We start from the raw sequence: 22,795 nt of genomic DNA, 5'->3' as shown, positions 1-22,795 counted from the left end.
TAAATTCAATTAAATTATGGAGGGAGATTAATTAAATAATTGTTTATTAAATTAATTATCTTCAGACCATTTTTAGGTGTATACATTTTGCCCCTCTTTGAAGCAAGGTGTGATGACGCGTTGACTCAAAGAATAATCTCATTTTGATGTTGATATTGGTTTGATAGGATGCCCCAACTCTTGATTGCTAAATTCTAGTACGATGATGCCCCATTGGGAGATCAATTGAGATAATTGATCTTTGGAGTTTTGCGAGCTTGGTATCCCGATAGATTTGATTTGATTTTTGCAATTGTGGTTTGATGAAAGTGCGAGTTCTTCAATTAGCTTGATTGCTTAGTTTGATAAGATTGAAAAATCTTAATTGATTAGATTCAGTCTGGTTTCAGGAAGGATTCATCCTGTATAAGACAATGATGATCATAGCGTCTGGTTTCAGGAAGGATTCATCCTGTATAAGACATGATCAGAACGTCTGGTTTTAGGAAGAATACATCTTGTATAAGACATGATTCAGAATTGATTAGGTTTGATTGATTGATTTAATTTGATAAGGTTGATAGATAAAGAACTGATAGTTTGTTGATATCAAGCTGCTGAAATATTTGGATATGCTGATGTTGATTTTGTTGAGAGAGATAGCATAAGATTTTTGCTGGGTCGATAATATCTGAAGAGATATGAGTCATTATTCTGATTGCATATACACTTGTGATGATACTTTGATGATTCCTGTGATAGATTTAACCTTGGATAAAAGGAGCTTTCAGGATCCCATGCAAGAATGAAATGCAAGCTAGAATGCAAATGAAAATGCAAACTATGACTGGACTAGTCATTGGATTATTTTATGTTTTTGTCATCATTGAGCTTTTTGAAATGTGGGAAGTGAGTGCAAACATCGATGGTATAATTAAACCATGATGACCTGAGCACTGCTTTCTTGGATTTTGATATAGCAAGTTAGCACAAGCGTCAAGGTATAATTAAACCGAGATGACCTGAGTGTTGCTTGTATAAAACAAGCAGTATTAATTATTTCAATACACAAATCAAAAATGTCTTCAATGATATTCTGATGATCATGTCCCGAGACAAATTTGCACATATTAATGATTAATTTTCAGACAGCACACAAGAAAAATATCATGTTTCTTCCTTGTTCCTCTAGTCAATGACATCCTGGAGTCACTCAGAAATCATGATAGCGAAAAGCAATTATAGAAAAGTTGAACAATCATGTTAAAATCATTATTCAAAAGATATATCATCCATTATAAAGTGTGTGATGTAGTTAGATTGATTTTTTGATAGCTTGATAGTTGATAGTTTGATCTTGTGTTCAATGTTAGATATGTCTCAATTTTTGCTTGATAAGAGTTGTCTAACTATTGTTCTACCTGTTTGATTCAGCTCAGAATGATCTAGAGTTTGCCCCCAGCTAGGTGCAGGATTTTGCCCCAAGCCTAGAAACAAAGTCGTTATGATATACCCAATGATACAAACCATGGTGAGAGAGTAGCTACAATACCTGAGTATGTACAAAATATTTATTATGATCAGCACTGATGAAGGATGAATGTAAGCAGAAGGATGCATGAATGAATAGATGGAAGAGCTAGCCGACAAATAGCGCCCGTTTGTCAGGTTTTCACAATCTGTTTTTATTGCACTTTTTCTCATATTTGACTTTTTTTCTTTCTTTTCTGCTTTTTCAATGTTTTTGATTTTTTTCTTTCTTTTTCTTTTTCACTTTTTAGGATTTTTCTTTTTTTTTCACTGTTTTTTTATTTTTTCTGTTTTTTCACTGTTTTTGATTTTTTTGATTTTTCAGACATAGAATTTCTTTTGGTGCATGCTATTGATAGGTTCTTCAAGTTGATCTCCATCCTGTGTTGATAATTGATATGCTCCTGATCCAAATATTGTTGCGACCACAAATGGACCTAACCAATTTAGTTCAAACTTTCCTTTCTTTTCTTGATCTGTCTGGTTGCATGGAAATTGTTTTAGCACTAGTTCTCCCACTTGAAAGATTCATGGTTTAACTTTATGATTATATCTCTAACACATTCTTTGCCGATATACCTTTAGATGATCAAAGGCATTTTGTCTTTTTTCATGAATCAGTTCTAACTCTTGTAGTCTAGATACTCGTTGTTCTTCATCTAGGATGAGTCATTTTAGTGATACACATAAAGAGGGTATCTCTACTTCGATTGGTAATATGGCTTCTGATCTATATACAAGATAGAAAGGTGTGGCACTTGTCGGTGTGCGGATACTAGTGTGGTAGGCCTAGAGAGAAGGGTTCAGTTGAATATGCCAATATTTCCCAGCATCGTTCACTGTCTTTTTGAGGATTTTCAGAATAGTTTTGTTAGATGCTTTTGCTTGCCCATTTCCTTGAGGATAATATGGTGTGGAGAATCTGCGTTGGATTTTGAACTTCTCACATAGCTCTTGTACATCTTGATTTTTGAATGGTCACCCATTATCAGTGATAATGGTCATTGGTATTCCATAGTGATAGATGATGTAATTCAAGATAAATGCAGCAATTTGTTTTCCTGTGATGTTTATGAGGTACCGCCTCAATCCATTTTGTAAAATATTTAGTAGCTACAAGGATAAATTTGTGACCATTAGATGAAGAAGGATTTATCTTTCCTAGCAGATCAAGACCACATTGACAAAAAGGCCAAGATGTTGCTAAAGCATGTAGTTCTTGTGTTGGTGCATGGATCAAGTTCCCATGGATCTGACATTGTTTACATGTTCTTGCTATTTTAAAAGAATCTCGTTCCATAGTCAGCCAATAATAGCCCAATCGTATGAGTTTTTTCAAAAGGGTAAGACCACTTGAATAAGTGCCACAAATGTTGTTATGAACTTCATGTTAGGCTTTCTTAGATTCTTCTTGTTTGAGACATCGTAAGAGAGTACCATCTAGATCTCATTTATACAGGGTATCTATGACGAGAGTAAAATGAGAGATTGGCGAATAAAGTTTCTCTTTTGGTTTTTTTGATAAGTCTAGAGGTAAGGTGCTATCTTTTAGGTATGTGTAAGTTTGGCCATAGTGAGAGGAATCTTGTCCAATAAGTTGATAGATGGTTTGGCAATCAGGACAATTAAAGGCGGGATGAAACAACTCTTCAACCAGGAATTCATAACGTTGTTGATTTTCCTATGTCTGCAATAGAGAAGCAAGTGTAGCCATGGTGTCTGCTGCTTTGTTGTCATTTCTAGGAATCTGTTCAAAAGATATTTCTACAAAGTACTACTTGAAATCATCAACTATATTTTTTTAAGGCATTAGTTTGTCATCTTTTGCTTGATAGTCATCATTGATTTGATTAATGATGAGTTGAGAGTCTCCAAAGACCTGAAGTTGTTTATACTCCATTCTATAGCCATTTTGATACCTGTTACCAATGCTTCATACTTTGCTATATTGTTTGTGCATGGAAAGCTTAATTTGTATGCTTTTGGGACGGTATGTCCTTATGGTGTGATGAATAGAATTCCTGCTCCTGATCCATGTTGTGTATATGAACCATCAAAGTATAGGTGCCATGCTTTTGTTATGACTGTTAGGATATCAACATCAGGAAATTCAATCTGTAGAGGATGGTAATCTTGAACTGGTGTTTCTACTAGTTGATCTATGATTACTTGTCCCTTGATAGCTTTTTTTTCAGCATATTTGACATCAAACTCGCTTAGAATCATGATCCATTTTGCTAGTCATCCTGTCAATGTGGCTTTGCTGAGTAAATATTTCAGAGGATCAATTTTAGCTATCAACTTTATGGAGTGAGATAGTAGATAGTGTCATAGTTTTTGAGAAGCAAAAACTATTGCCAAGCATGCTTTTATTGTTGATGAGTATTTAACCTCATATCCCACTAGTGTTCTGCTGATATAGTGGATGGTTTGTTCTTTTCCTTCCTTATCCTATTGTGCGAGAAAAACTCCCAATGATGCTTTGGTAGTTGATACATAAAGTAATAATGGGTTTCCTGGAATTGGTGACATTAGAATAGGTGGTTGCATGAGATATGCCTTGATCTTGTTGAATGCTTCTTCACATTGATGGTCCCATTTGAAATTAACATGTTTGTGCAATAGGTCAAGCTTCTGATTGACTGGAGTCTTCCTTGTAGTGATCTTAGTTGACTGATATTCTTGGGAGATGCCATTTCCATGATTGCTTTAACCTTAGCTAGATCTACTTCGATTCCTCTTGCTAAAATAATGTATCCCAATAGCTTTCCTGAAGTAACACCAAAGGCGCATTTCTTAGGGTTTAGCCTTAGCTTGTATTGTTCTAACCTGTCAAAGATCTTTTCTAGTATCTCTATATGTTCTTCTCTATTGTATGATTTAGCTAATATGTTATCCACATAGTCTTCCATGAATGTATGCATCATGTCATGAAATATAGTTGTCATAGCTCTTTGATATGTAGCACTTGCGTTATTTAATCCAAAAGGCATGACGTTCCAACAGAAAGTACCCCATGGACATGTAAAAGTTGTCTTTTCTTGATATTCGAGTGCTATTTTGATCTGATTGTATCCAGAAAAACCATCCATTAAAGAAAACATGGAGTTTCCCATAGTTAAATATACAATTATGCCAATGTTAGGCAAAGGAAAGTCATCCTTTGGACATGTGTTATTAAGATCTCTGAAGTCTGTGCATATTCTGATGCTTTTATCTAGTTTTGAAATAAGAACGATGTTGGATACCCATTGAGAATATGCTATAGGTCTGATGAATCCGACATCCAGTAATTTCTTTAGTTCTGCTTTGACTAGGAGAGCCATATGTAGATGCATTTTCCTTAACTTATGTTTGACTAGTTTGGCTCCTGGGCTAACATTTAAGTGATGCATAATAAGCTCTAGATCTAACCCTGGCATGTCTGCATATGACCAAGCAAAATTGATTTGTCGTCGTGTGAATAATTCCACATATTGTTGTATTTCTACCTCTGATAAAGATGTTGGATGAAGAATCTTTGGTTGTTCTGATGTGCCAATGTTAACTGCCTCTATTGGTTCAATCAAAATGGATGATCTTTCTTGATAGTGCTCAGGTAAAGTGTCAAATCTTTGATCTTTCGGCGCCTCGAGGAGGTTTTCACCATTAGATGCATCCTTTGTTTTTACTTTTTCTTGGTCTAATGTTGCCAAGAAATGGTTTTCAGCATTAGAACTAATATTGTTTTCTTTATTTTCACTTTTGCGACTAGGAGATTTGGCACCCAGTTGACTAGAAGATGCGTTATTGAAATTTCTGGTGAGAGTTGTTATGGGTTGGATTGTGTTAAGATATATAGATATGGCATGGTCATTTGGAAAGGTATCAATAGTAGTATGTCCTTCATTTTCCCAATCAATAAGCTCGGGGTGGATTAGAGGTAAGGGATCTTCAGGTTGGTATGTTTCAAGGATTTCAAGGGTCATGATAGATGTATCAAAGTTTTTGATATGTATGTCAATGTCTAGAATGATACTCTCATTAGAATGATCTCACGTAAGAAGTTCCTGATCGTCCTTGGCTAAGTCCAAGTTAGCCGAATGTGATTCTAATTCAAGTGAACTAGTTCCTGACATTTGTCCTGCATACATGTGAACTATATCGACTTCTATACCTTCTTCAAAGCATTTTTATTCAGTTGATTCTTCAAAGTGATATGAATCCCATTCCCATTCATTAGAATTTGTATCACTTGTAGCTTGTAGTCTACAGATTTGGTCATATAGCATTTCTTTCACTTTTCTAGCTATACTCTTCCTTCTCTCATATTCAACTTCTTTAGGACTAAGATTGAGTTTAGTCAACTTTTCTATGAGTTCTTCTGAACTTATAGTAGCTTCTTTCTTGTTTTGATTGAGATGTAATGCTTCTTGAGAGATGTTTTTAGTTTGTTTCTCTTGTTGATTTGAAGCTTACTTCTTTTGCCATTTTGTGTTTTCTTGTGTTTGTTTCTTAGCTATTTTTTCTTCCCTTTCAATTGCCAGTTGTTCTTGTCTGTTTTCATATTCCTCTTGTTGTTGATTAAAAGATGTGTCTTCCGGTAGAGTGACTTGTCCATACCCTAGACCTATTTTGTCTGTAGTTTGCTGAGTATGAGGCTGAATAGGTTCTAAGATACCTTCTTTTCTTTTTCCTATAAGGCCTATTCTAGTGTATCCCATCCTTCAAAGAATGTTGAATCCTTTTCCATATTTTTCTGTAGGTATTTTGACATTGTTGACCTTTTGTTGAACTTCTTCATCTTTGTATAGCCATTGTAGCACATCTTTATCTTCTATCTCCTCTGATAAGGTTCCAACACTAATGAATGCTCCATCAAATATTAGATGTTTCACAGTTGGTTGTTGTTTAGAGCTTGATGGTTTTCCCAAGGATTTAGGAGAAAGTGGTAATTGTGATATTGAGTATTCTTTGTTCCCTTGATCTCTTAGCTGTATTTGTTTTTCCATACTTGATAGAATAGAGGCGAATGATTTTTCCTTGGATTATGTGTTCGAAGATGTTGCTTCCCTGTTATGAGGAACAATTACTTCCTGAGCCATTTTTAGATTGCTGCAATATTGAAACGGATTTGCATCTGCAGAGATTGTGATTTCTTCTCCTTCCTAGGGAAATTTGACACATTGATGATAGGTTGATGGGACAGCTTGCAATTCATGTATCCATGGTTTCCTGAGGAGCACATTATATGATAGGTTCAAGTCTAGAACTTGGCATGCTATGTCTTTTTGTAGAGGTCCCACTCTGATTGGTAGTATCACAATTCCCTTGGAGGAACATTCTTCTTCATCATATGCTTTTATAGTGATCCTTTTCCAGACATCAACTACATCTTTTGAGTATCCTCAGGCACGAACAAGACTCAATGAGCAAATATTTAGGCCAGCTCCACCATCTATTAGAACACGTTTTACTCGGGTTTTGTGGATAAGGACTTCAATATGCAAAGGAGCGTTGTGAGGATGTTGTAAGGACATGTCATCTTTGTCATTGAATGATAATCAATGAGGGGTTGTGAGGTATCCCACCATGGTTTGGAATTGATCAATATCAAGATCTTTGGATACTGTGGTATCTACTAATGCTCGTTCAAGAATTTCCTTCTGTGCGGGTGAAAGTTTTAAAAGCTCCAAGATGGATATTTGTGTGGGTGTTTTCTGCAATTATTCCACTAGATTGTATTGTTTTGTTGTAGTGGATGATGTGTTTTTTGTAGGACTCGGCAAAACAACTTTGGCTTTGCTTATTGTGATAGCCTGAGCATGTTCTTGATTTTATTTTTCTTTAATTACAATCACATTCACCACATTGTCATATGTATGAGCGTAGTTTACCTTTGCTTTACCCTTACCATTATTTGTCATTGATGATTCACCTTTCTCATAGTTTGGAAGCGGACTTTTAAAGGTAGTATGATATTCATTTGTTGTATGTCCATCCATAGTTATTACGCCATTATCAATCATATCTTATATGACATGTTTCAACTTTTGACAATTATCTGTGAGATGTCCTTTGTTTCAATGGAAATTGCAATATTGATTATCATTCCACCAAGGTGGTTTGATTTGAGGTATGTAATTTCTTTCTTCTGGTAAAGTGATCAATTTGTTTGCAAGAAGTGTCTTTAGTGCTGATCCAAGGGGTTCACCAATGTTTGTGAATTGTCTTCGAAAGAAACTTTTGGTAGTTTCTCTTTGGTGATTGTTGTTTTGTTGTGTTGCTGCTGAGTGAGTAGATAAATTGAAAACCAATTGTTTAGGTTTCACATTGTTGTTATATACTATTCCATCATTGACGACATTTCAATTTCTATTCCAAAACTTTGGTTTATCATTGTGATTATTATTATTGTTGTTGTTAGGAGGATGGACTCCTTCTTTGTATATTTTCAACTCACCCTTCTTTATCATGGCTTCTTCCATTCTGATTCCATTATCAACCATTTTTCCAAAGCTTTGATTTCCTTGCATTTTTAAGTAATAACTCATTTGATCATTTAAGTTGTCGATGAATATGTCCATTTTTTTGTACTCTGGCAATGTACAAGGATACCGCAATCCTAGGCGTCTCCATCATTATAAGAATGTCATGAAGGGTTCTCCACTTTTTTGTTTAGTGTTGCATAGGTTTAGAATTGTTACTTCATGTTGTATGTTGTAGGAGTATTGTTAAACAAACTTATCCACCAATTCTGAAAATGATCTGATTCCAGGTGTAAGTTTGGAGAACCATTCCATAGCTAGTCCAGTTAAGCTTTTCAGAAATAGTCTCATTAAGTAGGTATCTTCATGTGCAAACTCCATACTCGTTGTACAAAATTCTCGTATATGATCCTGAGGGTCAGTGCTTCCATCATATTTTTTGTATCTAGGAGTTTCAAAACCTATAGGAAATGGTATAATGTTTAGATTTCTGTCGAATGGATAAGGATAGATTTCTTGAAGTGAGTATTTCCTCTTTGCATCTCTTGGATTTGTGTTTGCATTCCTTGCAGTTGTTGTGTGAGAGTCATGATATGATTTATTCTTACATGACCATGATTTTGCATTCTAGGAGGATTGGGATCTCTTCTTGTATCCTCATTGAATTAATGTTATTCAAGATTTCTACTTCATCTCTTCTAGGCATGTTGGTTTCTTCATTGGTCCTGGGGTTATTGGGAATTGATGTTTCATTCATGTGGAGACCAAAGATATCCTCATATTGTTCATTATTAGGAAGAGAATCAATTTTATTTTGTGTCAATTTATTCACATCAAAATCTTGGAGAATTGTAGCACCAAATTTGGCTAACATTAGAAAGTATTTTTCTTTTTCTTCTTTCAACAATTTCTGCATAAATTTGTCAAATTGGGGATCTTTCTTGATGTCTCTGATGTTTTGTTCTTTTATTTCTTCTTCAACTTGTATTTCATCTTCATGTTCCATGGTTATATGTTCTTCGAATGTTTTCAATGTTTCTATTTCAGTTTCTGTGATCCTTCATTTTTGAGCTCTAGTTAGAACGAGCATACACGTGTGTTATTTTGCTAATATTTCGATTGTCCAAGAGCTTGTTTTGGGTAAGTGATCAATAGTCAATTTGAAGGCACTAGAGTGATATGACACTAAAAGAGAATTCAAGTGTTTAAAAGTTTGCAAGTTTTTCGATCTTCGGTTTAGGAGTGCAATGATGGTGATTTGATAAGAACCAAGTCCAGTAGGAATGATATATCCTATGATGTGGGACAAGATTATCCTGACCAAACATTTCAGTTTCATGATAAAGGATGATTGATCCTAATGAGAAACTATGTTTGAGTGATCAGTTTATCAAAGAGGGTGATAATGCACTTTGAGATGTTTAGATTTTGAACTTGTTGAGGGTGAGCACTTGAAAATCTTGAGGTGTTTATCTTCTGGAGTCTGATTTTGACGGATGATAACTTGATCAAGCAAACCAAGCAGACAATCTAAGTACAGACTAACAGATAATAGGTGTTTATATTTATTGCAAATTGATCAGGCATAAATGATAAATCTAAAATAGGCATGTAGGACATAGCTCTAGACTGACAGATGCAGATTTTCATACGACATAAGATTCAGCTTAGGACGACACAAGATACAGAGACATATGACAGAATGGAAGTTTTTATGTAAAAAGCAGAAGCTCGTACGACACACTTTTCTAAACCATACAACAAAATAGTTGACTTGTACGACACAAGATAGCAGATAGTACAACAAATGATTTTATGCAAGTTAACTTATCTGACAAAGATTATGACTTGTATGATAGGTTGCAGAGAATGGTAAAAAGTGTTTGTTTTGCTGATTTTGATCTTTGAATTCTGATGATGTTTTACTGATGTTTTCCAGTTTTTAGGTGTCTGATTTTCTCATTTAGGGATGAATACACAACAAACACATGATGTGATAAATGAATCCCAATCAAGCTAAACCCTAAGGAAGTTGGCTGAGAATGAAAACCTTTGCTTGCTGACTTAGGTACACACCCAATAGCTAATCAGAATACGGTCACTGAGTCTCCTGCAATGGATTCTCAATCTCGTATTATCCGACTCCAAACACTAATGGGGGCACGATATGGAAAGTGTCTTGGGAGAGTTACTATCTCTCTTGCACAAAGATTATCATCCTTTCAGAGGTGAATCAGGTAGCTTCTATTTTAACCAGCACTAGTAAGGGATCGGTTCGACGCGTCGGGGTATAAACTCAATTAAGAAGTCTCCTAGCCTTGAAAACCAAGGTTTGATATACCCAAAGGTACGGAGGAGAGCTATTCTCAAGCACTACCATTGCTTTTATTTTCATCAAAAACACATTTATTTTATAGTGGGGTGGATTACTTGGCATTAGCTGTTCCCACTTAGGTCATTCCCCTCTCACTGGCCTTAAGGGCTAAGAGTTAATAACTCCTTAGGAGGGCAGGCTTGCTAAAGAGATGCACTAATGAAAGAAAAAGATGAGTCTAGCTTTCTGATCACCTAAGAAAGGTGAGAGCATACTCACCTATCATCAAAGACACATAAGACATGATAGTTCATTATTTAACCCAAATTGAAGTGTGCCTAAAAATCTTAAAGAATACACAAATTTTTTGTTGAATCCTTAGGCAACCTACAAAATAGGTCCATTAGTAATCATGATTTGTGTTTTTGAATTATGTCTTTGACAAGCATTTCTTTGACAAGCGTCCTGCATAAAAGAGTTAGGTTGCAAACATCTCATAAACAGATCAGAGTTAGCATTAAAAAAATCTCGGATTAGAATCAGAAAACCCTAAAATGCAGTCTATTAAAAATCATAGAGCCAGAGACTCATACGACACAGATTTCTAGTTAGTAGGATAGAACTTTAGATTTCATACAGTATCCAAAATAGGCTCGTACGACACAGGTTCAGCCTAGTACGAGTAAAGAATTTGCAAGAAATAGACTCGTACGACATAGCTTTAGACCTAGTAAGAGTAAAGAATTTGTAACATAAAAACTCGTATGACACAAATTTATACCTAGTATGAGTTAGGATGAGGTGTCATCCTAGTCTGAAAGGAAGTTTGTACGATCTAAAAAGGCAACTCGTACGAATATTTGAACTAGAGCCAGACAGAGATGAAGTTTGCTGAAGATTAAGAGGTCAAAAGTGATGATTTCGGCCCCACGGTGGGCGCCAAAATGTCATGCTCTCTCGAATGTACTTGTACCTACAACCAAAATGAACTCAATAAACCATTACAAGAAATGGTTAGTAAATTGGAACAATGAAAGACAAAACCATATCTAATTGACTTATTGCCTCCTAGTAAATGTGAGTATGAAAATGCTCTCAGATCTGATTATGCATACTCCAGTGACTTGACTACACTTAGATGGAGGATTTGAATGATAAAAATGCATGATCTAGCAAGAATAGAATGATTAAGCTATATGATTTCATGATTATGATAAGAAATAAGCTAAGATTTAAGCTAAAATGAACATGCTAACATTGCTAAGAATGATAAGCTATCAACTAGATGCCTATAGTAACAATGCATAAGATGAGAATGATGTGAATCAAATGATATGCAAGAATGATATGAAATTGGGACCCTTTGAGATCCAAAATGAGGTCTATTTATAGGATTTTCAAGGCTAGGGGTGATGTGACAAGAATCAACGGTCAAGATTGATCTGAAGAGATCAATGGTTAAATTGGAGGAAGATGGCAAAGGGGGTTGGATTAAAGGGAACATCTATCATCTCTATGGTGACAAGTGTCAAGAGGTTTCAAGAAGAGGTTAGATGAAAGGGAACACTTAGTGACAAGTGTCACAAGGTTCTAGAAGATGTTGGATGAAAGGGGACATGGTGGGTAGGTAGAATGGGTTAGGTTTAGGAATGGTTAGGTTTAGGAGTGGTAGAAGTTAGGAGAATTTGAATTTAGAAATTCAAATAATAGGGAAAGGCTAATTAATTTCAACAACTCATAATTGATATGTTTAAATTAATTAAGGGGTTTAGAAGAAATGATTTTTGTGGGGGGGATTAATTAATTTGAATGAATTAATTAAAGGGGATTATTGGAATGAACCTATTAAGTAAATCCTTAGATTTATTAATAAGTAGATGAAAGTGGAAATTTAATCAAATTGCTTAGTGAATTCAATTAAATTATGGAGGGGGATTAATTAAATAATTGCTTATTCAATTAATTATCTTCAGACCATTTTTAGGTGTATACACATCATACCATCACTCTCTTTGGTGTGTGGAGATTTGCATGTAGTATTTTACATTGGAAGTTATTATGTGGCCGACTAGTTGATTATATCTACACATTATGATTGTAACGTCCTTTGAAATATGTGTTAGCATGTGTGGATTGTCGTGTCCTTCATGGAATGATGTGTTATGATATGTTTTGGTTTCCTCTTTCTCTTGGAGTGGACCAATATAAGTATTATAGGTTGGGGTAGCTTATTTTATGTAATATTACTTATTCTATTTTGGTCGATCGTTAATTAGGATATCAATGTTGTATCTCATTTATAAGATGTGTGGATGGATGAATTGAGTATGGATGAGAAGTGAATTGTGTGAGAAGTATATGTGAATGATTTGTAGACAAATTTAAATTTGTGGTGATGTGAAAGTTACTTTGAGAAGAGCTTTGAAGTTGATATATTCTACAAGACAATTTGCTATGACATTAGAGATTATCATATATGTTTTCCATGTTATTGGTCTCTTTATTATTGTTCAAGGACAATTTCATGATTAGGAGAATCCTTCTGAGTTTTAGTTCATCTATTTCATCTGTTGTTGATTGATAGTGAGTCCTTCGATAGTAGTTTGTATTTTATCCTAAAGAAGTGTTCTTCAATTGTACAAGTCCTTCTATATTGCCTAAAGTAGTGCACCTTAGTTTTGGAAGTCCTTCAGGTGTTGGTGCTCCTTGGTTGCAAGCCTAAAATATTGTAAGTATTTGTATTCATATTGTGAGTTATATTTTCACCATGGCTTTTCCCTATTTTGGTTTTCCACGTAAATTTTGTGTTTATGCTTGATGTGTTGATGATTAAAGTATTGATATTAAATATGTTGATTAATAATTATTTTTTAAGTTTCGGACGGATTCACCCTCCCCTCTTAGTCCTACTAGGTGTTCAACATCCATAAAGTGTCTTCTTGAGTTTGCAAACCATATCTATATCTTTTAATAGCTTGAATCCATCTAGTTGTTCAATGTATACTTCTTCTTCAAGTTCTCCATTCAAGAATGTTGACTTGACATCCATCTGATATACTTTAAAGTTCTTATAAACAACAAATAAAAGAAACATCATTATAGCCTCCATTCTTGCAACTGGAGCAAAATTCTTCTCTAAGTCTATGCCTTCAACCTATGAATAACCCTTACATACCAATATTACCTTATTCCTTGTAACTTTTCCATCTTCATTTAGCTTGTTTTGGAACACCCACTTAGTTCCTATCACATTCTTATCCACTAATCTAGGTATCGATTCCCATTTTTTATTTTTCTCTATCTGATTCAACTCCTTTTCCATTTCCCTAATATAACATTTACCCTTGATATCTTCCATATAGGTCTTTGGTTCCACCTGAGATTAGAAACAATAGTTTTGTTATCACTAGTTTTTGCAAGTCTTCTTCTTGACTGAACTCTTATTCTTGTCTCCAATAATATATTCCTCTAAGTTATTCTTCTATAGATACTTTGTTGGTGTCTTAAGAGTTTTTTAAAGTTCCTTTTATTATGTATTTGTCTCTTATTTCTCTTTTGGAGCAACCTTCTCTATTGCAGCAACTAGAACAATTTCTATCTTAGTCTCAGATTCAAGTATAGTCTCAATCCAATTTCATTATTCACCAACTTTAACATTTGCACTCTCCATAATATTTTTTAGCCTTTTGTTGTGACACCAATATGCTTTGTTCCTTGTAGAATATCCCAAGAATATGTCTTCATCTAATCTTGCATCAAACTTCCCTATATATTCCTCATATCTTCTTATGTAGCACTCATTTCCAAGGATTCTAAAATAGTTGAATGTAGGACATCTTCCATTCCATAGATCATAAGGTGTCTGAGTGTGATTTAATCTTATCTAAACCGTATCAAGAATGTAAACAATATTATGCATAGCCTCTTTTTGTTAGTGTAGGTTTTTTATATTTATTTATCCTACACATTATTAAGCATACTTAGGTTAATAAGGGGCATGGTTTATATGAGGACACATGGCATAGTCCTACATTTACATGTGTCTTTCATACCCACATTTGGGTGGTTGAATGTCACGTCCTCTTTTGGACTCATTTGCCACCTCCACATAACCATTTGTTTGTCCCTCCCTGAGTGGGTTTGCCACATGTTTGGCATTTTCCAAATAGGCACAACTCCCACCTAATTTTATTATTCGGGAGTTATTACCTATCTTGGAATTATATGCTCATATTTTCCTATATAATCAGTACTTACCTCTCCCTTATGAGTTAATCCATTTGAGCACATATCAGCTCAATTAGTACAAGGGAGTGTTGATCCCTATTGTATCATTTGGAGTGTGAAAATATCATTATTCTAGTTATCGCACCATATTCTAGCATTCATACTCTCTGTTGCTCTCGTGTAGAAGGTTGATCTTGGTTTTGCAGGTAATCCTAGGAGATTGAGTACACCAGTGACTTTGGCATGGTATTATAGCTTCCAGATCTACAAGCCCCTTCTCGGATTTGGGAGACATTCAACATTGAGCTTTTGTTGGGTACATTTTCAGCCGAAAAGGACATCACGGAGTCCAAAAAGATGAATAGATGAATTTTGATATAAAATACTCCATATTTGACTGAAAGTCAAATTCAATTCAAAATTGCTCCCTGCATTTAATATGATATGATTTGTTCTAAATCAAAAAATATAATAATTTTTTTTGCATTAAAAATTTGTTATTATTCAAAACAATTAATATGCAGGTTTTTTTATTGAAAAAGTAAATATTAAATAAGCTTTTATTTTTACAACATTATAAAAGTTTTATATTTAAAATAAATAAATTTTAAAATATATAAAACAAAGTTTTGAAATTAAAGTCAAAGGGCCCACTTGGGCCCACATGGGAGCCCTCACACCCTACAAAAACGGTTTCTTCATGGTTTGGGGTGAGGCTACGACCCCCAAAAAACCTTTGTAATTTTTTTTTAGTTTTTTCAGAGACAAAAAAACACAGAATCGTACCATCATCTATTCCACCATTGTGTCTTACCTATGGCCTATAACAACTCACTTCAGGATTTGTGCAAGGTTTTTAGAGTCACCACCAAGTTTGGAAAAAAAATTAGTAGTTTCTTTGTGTTTGGTGTAACACTAAATTTATCTGCATAGCTCTATTTTTGGCAAAGGTTTTAAACTTGGTGATTTTTCCAAATTAGCGCATGTTTCAACCATTTTTAGCAGTATCTCCAATATACTAGCAGTTTGTCAAATTTGGTGGAGCTATTTTTTAAAATTGAAGACCCCCTCTCCAATGGAGTTTTCACTTTTGAAGCTCATCTTCTGAAGGTCATATCTCAGTTATATAGAGGTATTTTTCTAAGAAATTTTTTTTATTTGGGCTAGAATTTTGTAGGCTTCACAATGGTGGAGTCAGATTTTTCCCAAGTGATACACATTTTCTATAAAATCAAGTTTTTCATCAGATCTGAAGGATAATCTCCATTTTTGCAACTTCAAATGGACATAACTTTCACATACGACCTTGGATCAAGATGATTCTTCTTTTGAAAGTTAATCTCTTTTAAGCACTATCCATTGCTGCTATTTTGAGGTTGTAATTCTAACATTGTATTTTACTTTCAGTATTTGGGTCCACATTTGGACATTTTAGAACTCTAGAAAACACTCCAGAATTGTAAATGCACTAATTTATAAAGTGCCACCATCATATTTTGGGGGGGGGATCATTTATTGAGTGAAAAAGGGGGGGTATGTCTTGTTGTTTATGTTTCTGATCTACTTGCTTATGCTCTTTCATTTTTAATTATGGGTTCTCCAAAATTTGCACTCTTAACTCCATATAATTATGCAACATGGAAAGTTAATGCATGGAGTAAACTAATGTAAAAAGGCCTAAATCATTATTTTGATGGCACAATTTCAGAACCCACGTATTTTAATGACCCTAATCTAAAAATGGAATGGTTCATCAAAAGTTCTATTTCTCTTGGAACATTGAGAAAATAAATATCTACTGATCTTATCTTTCACATTGATAAGTGTAAGACAATCTTCTTAATTTTGATCCTAAATTTTTTGATACAATTCAAGACTATGTCAATAGATCAAATGAGCTAAGAGCACAATGTAAAGAATGTGGCATTGAGAAGGAGGATACACAGTTGGTTTTCAACTTGTTGGGTAAGCTTCCTTCTAAGTATGCATCTTTTGTTTTTAGCTTTCAAACCCATCGGATGAAAATGGATAGAGCTTATACTACACCTTCATTTGATTCATTTATAGAATTGTTGATGCTTGAGAAATAAAATTTGATCACCATGGGTATTCTTAAGTCATCTACGCCACATGCTTTGGTGACTAAACAAGGGAGTCTAAGAAAGGATTCTAACAAGAAGCGGAAGCAATCAAAGCCAAAGCCACATAAAGATCAAGCACAAAATAATTAATTTAAGAAGAATAATATTACTTGTTGATGTAGAGGTATCTGTTCCACCCAAGTAATAATCAAAACCAAATGGATTCAATCAACTATGGCTTCTTACCAACAAGGTTTACTAACCTTCTTCCTTCTCTAGGCTTCACCAAGGTACTCAAACTTAGGCCTCAAATTCAAAGGTTTAATCCTACATCTTCTAGGGTCTCAACATGCCCTATTGAACATTTTCCAATAGGTTTCATCCACCTACTTGTCTGGTTCATCAACAATCCTTTACCGGGTACTATCTAGGCTTAATCTTAGTAGCCATGTTCAACGAGTAATTTGACCTTTAATCCATAATTTCCCAAATAACTTGTCAAATAAATTAAATTTTTGGATACCCTTTTTGTATTAAAATAACATATATCAAACTTAGGTATGAATCTTTTGGACCAACAGTATGGACCAATACCCTACTACTATAGTTTTAGGCCTAATTAGGCCACTTTTACAAAGGAACCCTATTGCAAACTCAAATCCAAAACTAAATACCCTCCAAAGTCTTATTAAATGTTCCAAAACAAATTATTTTTAAGGTTTTATGGTTTTCCACACTCATCTACCCCTTGAGACACCAAACCCTCACTTCTAGGTCCTAAAAACTAGGGCTCCTTCAAAATACCCTCTCCAGTCACTTCCAGAACTTCTCCTTCAGGATTCGCCATATATTTGGAATTTACTCACATATTAAATACTCAATTAGTGCTCTCATTAAGGCCAAACTCCTGTTGTTGCACCTATGCCACCATTAACATGCACCTTTCACACACAAACTTGCACTCAAAAGGTGATCACCCTTCATGCCAACTCTATCCCTATACTTTTACCTATATTTTGGTCTATAATACACCATTAGGGACTAATTCCTCAAGAAAAATAAAATACATAAAGAGGAATGATCCCTAAAACTTCATTTTGACTCCCAAATCAACACAAACAAGCACCTATAGCACTAGTTTTGGGACAGTCAACTATATATGCACAAAAATGATGGATTAAACCTTAAAATGACTTGAAATAATTATCATAACATATAAAAAAGACCTTTCAAAGAGTGCAGATCAAAATGAAAAGATAAAACAATAATATGTTTCAAATTTCACTCATGAATGCATGGAAAATGTTGAATTTATTGCAGCAACTTGGTATTACAAAGATCAATCTTAAAAATAAACCCCAGCAACCTCTCCACACATGAGAATGAGGTTTTAAACATATTTTGACCCCCCAACCAAAAACAACTCCCATAACTACCTAAGAACCAACTAGTCATTGGAATCCACCATTTGAATGTGTGAAATTGACAATACTTGACATTTTGTCTTTATATCATCAAGAAACTTAATTTAATGATTTTAACACTCTTAAAACATAATATGGACCCCATTTTGACACTTATCATGCCTTCTTAACATTTATTACTTAAATTTTGTCACTTGACAACATTGACACAACTTTGACATAACTAGACAACTTGACTCAACCATGACAAATATTGGCTTTACATGACTAATTACATTGTTTTAGGTCTCAAATGACCCTAATTATATCCATCCATGTCTTATAGATATTTTAGACCTTATAGGCTCCTTAGGTGCTCTTGCACCACTTGCACATATTGCAAGAGGGTTGGACATGAAGAACATTCTTGTTATAAGAAGAGTATTGATGAGCTAAAACATCATCTTAAGAAGAACAACATTGATCTTCCTTCTAGAATGTCTGAGTCAAAGTATTCCAATTCAAACCAGCCAAGATCTAATAAGGTAAAAGGTCATGTATCAATTGCTTCTAAAGAAACCAAAGCTAAAGGTAAAGCTCTTTGTGCTACAAGTAGTGAATCGGGGAGATGACTCCTAGATTCTGAAGCTTCTCATCATATGACCTCTACACAGTCTATGTTCTCTTCACTTGACCCTTGTGTTATGTCACCTATTTTCATGGGAAACAACACTTATATGTGTGTGATTTGGAAAGTTTCTATTGATATTGGGGATGGCACTTTCAATGATGTCTTGTGTGTACCTCATTTGTCAAACAATCTTCTTTTCATCTATCATATCACCCATGGTGGAAGAGGTAAGTCTATGGAGTTCACACCTGATTCAATCATCATTCGATACTTGGAAAGTAGAGATAATTGCTACTGGGATGGTTGATCATACATATCTGTTATATACCTTTTTAGACTTTGCACTTAATGATGGTTCTGATCCTTTGGTTGTTAATCACACTCCTAGTGTGAACATTGATTTTGAGAACTTTGGTTACTTGAATCTAGGTATTCTGACATCAGATCTAGTTCTTGAACCTTCCATTCCTTCTCCTCCATCGATTGTTGCTTCTGAGGATACTTGTGATTTAGTGCAGTAAGATATACAATGTCTTCCAGACACAACTACTTGGGATGAGTACTTGACAGACATTACAGATTTGTTTGTGAGTCATATCTTGTCGGCTTGGAGGACACTATTGAGTACATACATCTTCTATTTGATGAAGACACTTTGTCTTCTTTAAGTGTTGAGGGGGAACCTTCAAACCCTCTTGTTCATTACCCACATGATCATTCCTCACAATTTTACATGATTGTGGCCCCTATTGAGAAGCATTTGGAGGAGGCACCTTTGTCTTTGGTGGAGATAGCTTTGTCTCTAGATTTTTTTCTACATCCATCTCCACTAGGTTCTGGAATATCATCTTTTGCGGTGTGGCCTAGAACATCTGATCTGATGGTGACAAATTTCAGCATTGACATGAGGACACCTGAGTAGAGTTTAGAGACATCATACATCTTTATGATTCTTCCTACATATTCCTTTCAGGAATGGAAAGACAATCTTCATTCACCTTTGGTTTTTTTTCCTCCTAAGGGGAGGAATGTTGTTCAATGATCATGGTCCATCTTCTACATTCTATTTCGAGTATAAACCTTTGGTACAATTGATTACTTTTGGGAAGGCTACATAATCTTTCTTATCCTCTCTATGTCAGAGAGGATTTCTTCCTTGCTTGAGATTCAAGCCTTGTGCTAGGAAACTTGTTTCTTTTCTCTCTTTTGGAGAGGAGTTTTGTCCCACTAGGTTTTCTCTTGTACTCCATTTGTGAGATATTGTTTTGTACATGGGTACCTATCATGGCCTTGTAGTCAAGACCCATATTTTCATCTTTTCACCCACCTAAGCTATGCTTAATGGGGGGTGTTAGTGTAGGTTTGTAATATTTATTTTTCCTACACATTTTTAAGCATACTTATGTTAATAAGGGGCATGGTTTATATGAGGACACATTCTTAGGCCCAATATGGAAAGCTAATGTACAGAGAGGGGAGGGGTGAATCAGTACTTCAAATCCTTTCTTTATCAATAACTTCATTGTTATGCATAAACCAAAAACTGATGTAACATAACATAAAGCTAAAAAAAAAAAATAACAATCATACATGATTCACTCCATAACACATATTTTGGTTACACAGAAACTCCTGGTTAGAGAGAAAAATTGTGGAGGGGATGGCACCCACAACTTCACTACTGCAATAACAAAGGTTGCTCAGTTAGAGATACATGTTTAGCTATTTCTGATAGCTTAGCCTGTTAGGAGTATCAAGATCATTAGATCTACCTTGCTAAAGGATTTTACAACACTTATTCTAAATGTTACACCTGGTTAAAGGCTTTGCAATTTATAGACTTTGTTAGAGTCTTTTACCCTATTAAAGGTTTCTCTTACAACTCAAAATATTACAATAAAATCTTTACAAATATCTGCAACTTTACATTTGAAATGTTATAGCAGATTCTATGTGCTCAAAATGAGATTACCTTGCTTATAGCATACCTCGGTAACCCATAAAGTAACTTGGTAAACCTTTTTGTTTAGTCTGTTCCTTGACTGTTCTCTGAAATCCTTCTCGGTGACCTCTGTGTCTCTAACAGTCACAATACTCAGTGCTTTCCCATGATTTTGCTTTTCACATATGTCTGTCTTCACACTCATACACACACACACACACACACATTTGATCCTAATTCATGCTATATAAATAGATCTCTTATGTCGGTGATCTGGTTCATTGCTTTGATCTTACAAACATGATTTATCAAATGAATAACCATACAAAATATTTCATTGGATAGAAGACCTCAAAATCATACCAAATCTTTAAGTGCAATTTCCAATGAGATAACGGTTCTTTGTTCCTCAATCTTGTAACACATTTCCACACATGTGTCTAGGTTCAATGAATCTGGTAAAATGTTTCACTCGATGTATATCAACTCGGTGTATCATTATTGCTGCTCGATAGACATAGAATGTTACTTGGTAAACAACTTGGTGTATACTAGGCTCTGTGACTACTTTCTTCTATAACTAACTGCTCTGTGCTTACTGACTGAATATTTTGGTAGTAGAAACTGACTAGAGTATATATAATGACTTTGGATATAAAACTAATGGCAACTTAGTAAGTAGTAACAATCTCCCCTTTTGACATTAGTTGAGATGTTTGACAAAACTACTTTCAAACTCATAACTCAAAAATCTATATACTTACAAAATTTGACTAAACTGACATTATATACATTTGTCAGCAAAATAGTATATTCAGATATACTCCCCTTATCAATATACTATACAAGACTCTGATTTTGCATGCTCGGTGATCAATATTCTGTATTAACTGCTTGGTTGTCACTGCCAAAATTAACTGTGCATTGGATACTCTGTCCTACTCGGTATACTCCCCTTGTATACTACACTCCCCCTTTTGATACTTTACTCACTCCCCCTTTTTGACAAACATCAAAACTTAGTTACCATTCGGTGGTGGCAACTAGTGAAAAATAGATTTATACTTTGTCCTTGCATCGGTGAGAGTGGCAGAGAGGGCATCCTTGACACTATCCATGAGTCAATTCTGAGCTGTAATGTCAGCTAATAGTGAAATTAGTCCATCTAAAGTGCTTCCCTCTTGTTGAGTGGATAGGGATATAGCCTTTGTTGAGTCCTTCAGTGCTTCTGTGCTTGGGGTCTCGGTTGTAACATTTCCAGTGCTAGAAGGAGCTTAAGAAGTCTTTTCCCTGGTGGCTTGAGAAGTAGTTTCTCCTTCTGTAGACTTGTGATCCTCTGTTCCTTGTTCAGTATCTTGAGGGGCCTTGGTTGAAGCAGGCTGAGTGACTGAAGGATAGGGCTGAACTTGTTCCCAAACTAGCTCACTGGATACTAGTTTGGCATATGCATTTCCTTCTATCATTTCCTGTTCTTGTGCCTTGGTGTCCATGATATCCTCATCAACTTGTATAGTGTCAGCATAGTCTTTCTCGGTGACATCAACTATTTCAACTTCAACTTGTTCACCAGCATTCTTGATTCAAAAGATTTCCTAACATTTTTCTTTGGTCTCATTCTCTACATCCAAGTAAAGGCCATTCATCAATTTCAAGGCTCTTTCCTTGACTAGGAAGTTTGTGTAGCATTTTTTCAGATGTTCTTTGATCTCATCTACGGACATGTCTGGAAAGAGATGTACCAGACTTCTTTCTCTCATCTATTTCTCTAAGTCCATGGCATACTTCCACCTATTATCAATATGCAAATATAATTCATTTGGAAGAGATTTAGATACTTCCAATGGGACCAATCGGAATTTCAGAAGTGTGCAGATTACGGCTTCTTCAATTTGTCTCTTTTCATCAGTAGATCTGGATTCATACTTAACATATCTGAATGCTCCAAATCCACCATATTGCCTCAGATTAGCACAAAAATTATCAACACTATGTACATATGCCTTTTACTCTTGACAATCTGAAATTTGTTTTTGTCTTCAGATTCAGTGTCATTGGACTAATGAGTCTCTGAGTAGATTTCTTGTAAGTTTTTGTTACCTTTGGAACAACAACATTCTTTGGTTTCTTACTCGGTGACGCTGCAGATGATCTTGTGTTTGGGTGCTTTACTAAAGGAGTCGGTGATACCTTTGATGTATCTTGTTTCTTCCTTTTCAAAACT

The sequence above is a fragment of the Cryptomeria japonica genome, chromosome 2, assembly GCF_030272615.1.
Source record: "Cryptomeria japonica chromosome 2, Sugi_1.0, whole genome shotgun sequence".
NCBI classification, from domain to species: Eukaryota; Viridiplantae; Streptophyta; class Pinopsida; order Cupressales; family Cupressaceae; genus Cryptomeria; species Cryptomeria japonica.
The sequence above is the reverse complement of the archived record's forward strand: the minus strand, read 5'-3'. Positions refer to the sequence as shown.